Source organism: Rhipicephalus microplus, unplaced genomic scaffold (genome assembly GCF_043290135.1).
Source record: "Rhipicephalus microplus isolate Deutch F79 unplaced genomic scaffold, USDA_Rmic scaffold_50, whole genome shotgun sequence".
Classification (NCBI taxonomy): domain Eukaryota; kingdom Metazoa; phylum Arthropoda; class Arachnida; order Ixodida; family Ixodidae; genus Rhipicephalus; species Rhipicephalus microplus.
This window is the reverse complement of record NW_027464623.1, coordinates 1,533,660-1,538,682: the sequence shown is the minus strand read 5'-3', so window position 1 is coordinate 1,538,682 and position 5,023 is coordinate 1,533,660.

Here is a 5,023-nt window from a genome sequence, read left to right as displayed (position 1 = left end):
GATACACATTTTGCAGGCTGCGTTGAAGTGACAGCCAGCTTCATTCAGGCCGCCTGAATTTGTTCAGTCCAAAAATATGGAAGCATAAATGCGCTGTTTATCGCTATGAAACTCGCTATAGTTCGCTTAGTCTCCGCACTCTGTACGTGGTAATAAAATGATGTGATAAAACATTTTTTAGTCATATTCTTTTACCAAAATGTACCGTTGTAACTAGTAGAAATATTTAGGGCAGGGAAGGCATTTGAGCTTCATAAAATACAGTTGTTCTTGAAGCAGAAGAAGACACTTCCACGAAAACGCTATTCTGGTAGCCACGCATCAAACTTGGGACCCAGAAACAAACAGAAAAGAACTTCCTTCGAACACTCTCATCAGCAAAAACGCTATTTCGGTAAGCGACCACTGCCCATGCTGCCTGTCTTGCCCAGCAGTTTTAGTGGGCCTGCTGATCGACCGCAAAAACACTCAATGCCTTATGCGGAGTCGCACCAATTCGAACACTCCATCCGCGACGAACGAGATTTCGCAAACACGTTCCTTCGCGACTCTCTTTACTGGGCAAACACACCGGGCAGCACCACTAAAGAAAAGCGAACACGAAGAAAGTCACCCACGAGGCTTAAACAGCGTCAAGTCTGTCGTGCTCCCCGAGTGGAAGTCTTTCACGGACACCGTTTGTAAGATCTCCCTCCGCTGTCCACGGAGCAGATATTCAAAGGAAACGCCAACACGTACGAGCCACCACGTACGGCCGAATTGCTATATGCTGCAAGCAGAGCATCGCCTATGGTCTATATAAAATACGCACAATGTGTTGCTCATGTTTCAGTGTAGTTTTGATTCGGAACTTCTCCTCGAACTCTGCCGCACCCTCTATGCCCAGAATAAATCGATACGGCTTTTAGCATCGCCCGGTCACCGCCCAGTGGTATGAATTCTTAATCTTAAACGTATATAACGTAAGTTAATTTATTGCTTACTGAAAGTTTGAAACTAGTCACAGTGTCCGCCCTTGTCTCCAGAGATTCTTCCATTACCGTTTATTTGCTTTGTAAGAGTTTAATTTGAAATGGCTAAATGTCATTGCCACTTAGTTTTCGATCGTGTCTTCGAACTTGTTGTGTTTCTAGAGGGGTAATTAGCGCGGCTGTGAGGAGTAATTAGGCTCATTATTCTGATGAAAAAGCTGGCTGTCTGGAACAAGGAACCATATAGGGGAGCGATAGCAAGGTTATACCTCTGCCACAAGCCCACAACAAAACTTTCTTAAACTCCATAAATATAAAACTTCGTTAGCAAGTTCGATAGACATGGTGTTACAGCCATGTCGCGCGATATTTTTGCGAACTTTGAACAAACGGGGTCAGGGGCCCATTAAGTGCTGCTGCGTCTCCGTTTGCATGCATGATTTCGTTTCCAATCCCTCTGCAAACCTTATAAATTGTACGAATGATTTCAAAGGAGTTTTATTCATCTGAATTGAAATAAAAAATAAAAAAAAATGTTTCTTAGCCGTAATCACAAGAACATCTATCTGCAAGCCCATTGGCCCTAATGGGGACGGGAGTACTGCCAAAACTTTAAGTTTGTTTTTGTGTGCGGCCTTCGTTAGCCTGACTCACGGAGTTATGAATACTGATCGATTTTGTAGCTTATAGCTGCTCGCCGTCCCTTGTTGACTACTTCTTAACTTCTTGCCTTATGGATACTTATCTAGCTTTGTGGACCACCTAATCTACTAATTGTATTACGGATAGTTAGCGATTTTTCAATTTATGACTACTCATCGCCTTGCAAGCTACTTATCAACTTCCTGCCTTATGGCTACTTATATCAACCTTTGTTTGCTCCTTATCGACCTTTTGTCTTATGGTTATTAGCGGCCATTGTTGGCTACCCATCGACTGATTGTATTATGGCTTATCCAACCTTTGTGGGCCAGTTCACACTTACGGCTACAACAAATTCAATGTGGGCTCTTACGCAGTACCTTTGTTCTTTTATAAAGGCAGGCTTCTACGGGGGGATTCAAGCAAAGAACACATCGATGACGTGTGGTAGTGGAAATAGCACGTCGTATCGAGTTGATCGCGCAGCATGGAATTGCAATGTAAAAGAGCGAAATGAAACTAAGCGTCCCGCGTGTCCAAAGAACGGACCAACTCGGCAAGTCTCAGAGGGCGCGCTCATAACGCAGAAGTTCATCACGGGTTAGTTTTTTTGTTTTTAATTGTTACGATCGATGTGACTCTCTTCTCAAGGTATTTAAGGTAGGATGGCGGATAAAAATACCGTGGTATCGAATCCTGGCTGCGGCAGCTGCGTTTTCGAAGGAGGCGAAAATGCTGTAGGCCGGTGTGCTCAGATTTGGGTGCTTGTTATAGAACCCCAGGTGGTCGAAATTTGCGGAGCCCTCCACTGCGGCGTCTCTAATAACTATATCGTAATTTTGGAACGTTGGACCCCACAAATCAAGCAATTGTATAAAAAGACGCGCTGTACACAGTACTGCGTAGATGCATAAAAGAGAGAACTCTTGATTGAAATGCAGAGAATTTAGCCGGCATGTAAAATTCGTTGACTAGCTACTCGGCGTGGGAAAGGGAATTGAGGATTAAAAGTACAAATAAGAAGATAGAGAAAAAAAGACAAATTGTCAATATAGACGATAGAATAAACAGAAGTAAAAGAAAAGGCCACCTTTTTGACCATTGAATGAGGACGTGCGTTATTAGTTTTTTGTTATTTTCAAGCTACAGCTACAGCTTGTCTAGCTGACCGATGCTGTTCAAGTACGAAAACAAAAGTTTCATAGCACGCCTCTGTAAAGTGGGGCAGGATAAAGGTCCCAATACACAGTCAAGGGAGAAAGTTCTCTTGGTTATAGAATGCATGCAATGTTCATAAAGCGCACGCTCCTGAGCATACGCCCTACACTCGAACAATATATGTTCCACAGATTCGATGGAGCCACTGTTGTTGCAGTACGGACTCGCTGACTGACCGAAGGGGTACCGTAGGCTGTTAACATAGGCGATGTTTAGACGTAGACGATAGTATAGTGTTTCCGGATAGCGAGGAATTTTGAATGAGAGTCTTGTTCTAAGACAGGGGTCGATTGTGTTAAGGAAGACATAATGATGTGTCGGAAGGTTCCAGTGTCTCTTATTTTCTTCAATCGCAAGTGTTTTGGCCGTCTGGGTTGCATCTAATTAAGTGAAATCAGTTCGTCTGTAATTGTGGTGTCGTGGACCCTTGCGTGCTGCTTCATCTGCTTTTTCGTTGGCGGAAATTCCACAATAAACTGGTATCCACTGAAATGTGGTAGAGTTCCCTACGGCCACAGTTTAGTGATGTAGATATGCTATGTCGAACGAAATGGGGTGACAATTCGTTTTCTTTAGGAGGTTGAACAATATCTGTAGTGCTCTTTTGGAGTGTGTGATAATTACTTATTGGTCCGGCGTTTGGCGCAAGATGTAGAGGACAGCTTATTTGATGCCATGAAGTTCTGCTGCTGTCGAGGATGTCTTCCCTTGCTGTCGAGAGGATATCATTTGTCTTGTAGAAGTGATATAAAGTCCTTAAGCGGAAGTCTCCTGAGTGGTTGAGGCATCGGTGTAAATGTGCGAGTGCTGAGCATAGTTCTCGGCTAAGAAGAGGAGGGAAGTCTGCATCAGCGCATCTTGTGACATTCGTCTCTTTCCCCATTGATGCCAGGTAAAGCTTTTTTATAGTTAGAGACGAAAGTGTTCAGGGAGGAAATGTTGCAGGCATTAATTTTTGTGGCTGATTAACAGGAGAGAGTTGAAGCATTCACGCAGCTTGGCCGAACAAAGAATTGCTGTGCGTTAGGTGAACTCAGTAAAGGACATGCTTTTTACTTTGTAATACATGTAAAAGATGTGTACGCATGGCTTCTTGGATAGAGATGACACCCAGTGGGAGACATACTGCTTCCGCTACAGTTCCCAATGCTGATGAGCTCTTCGGGAGCCCTAGACATATTCGTAGGCAGCTGTTGCGTGCAGCTTCCAGAAATTTTTTATTTGCTGAGGATAGTCGGCGAAGCACCGGTAGACAATAGCGTGATGTTCCTTAAATGTATGCGTTCTGGAGCAGTACTATTGAGCGACAGCTACATCCCCATCGTGTTCCAGCCATGAATTTTAAGAGCTGAGTGGCTGCTACTATTCTAGTTTGAAGTTTCAACACCTGAGGAGACCAGGAAAGATTTCTGTCGATGATGAGTCCCAGGAATCTTTGAGACCGTACATAGGTCAGCGGTCATCCACCGAGGAGTAGCGCATACTTGCTCATTTTCTTTTTCGTGAAAGCAATGGCTGTGCTGTTTTCTGTTGAAAGGTGCATGCCTCGGGGCGCTGAATATGTGGAGATGTTCTGTAAAGCTTTTTGAAGTCACTGTTTGTTGATGTAACGTGACCTTGAAGCGCTCCAGTTGCGGATGTCATCAGCGTAAATCGTGATGTGTACTCCTAGATGGAGTGATTTCGTTACGTGTAAAAGGGTAAGATTGAAAAGGAGCGGGCTGAGCACGGCACCCTGGGGTACATCCTTTTTTACTGTAAAGAACTGTGTGGGACCATTTGGAGTGCTCATATATATTTTCCGCTCTTCTAGATAGTTCTCAGTCCATTTGTAAAGATTCCCTTCTAGGCCAAGATCTTCCATAGTTGCGAGAAAGGCACGGCGGAAGACTGAATCGAAAGCTGCCTTGATGTCCAGGAATACGGCTGTCGGGATTCGTCCTGCCAAGAGGTCCTTTTCAAGGGAAGAGACAAGTGCGATGACATTGTCGATAGCCGACCTGCCTTGGAGGAATTCATTCATTTCTTGCGGAAACTCGTTGCGTCTTTCTAGGAACCAGGTCAATCGTTTGTGAATCATTCGCTCCATGAGTTTGCCAACGCGACTCAGTAGGGCGACAGGCCGGAAAGAGGTGTAGCTTGTTGGCTGTTACCAGGTTTCAAAATGGGCACTATTTTCGCCAGCTTCCACT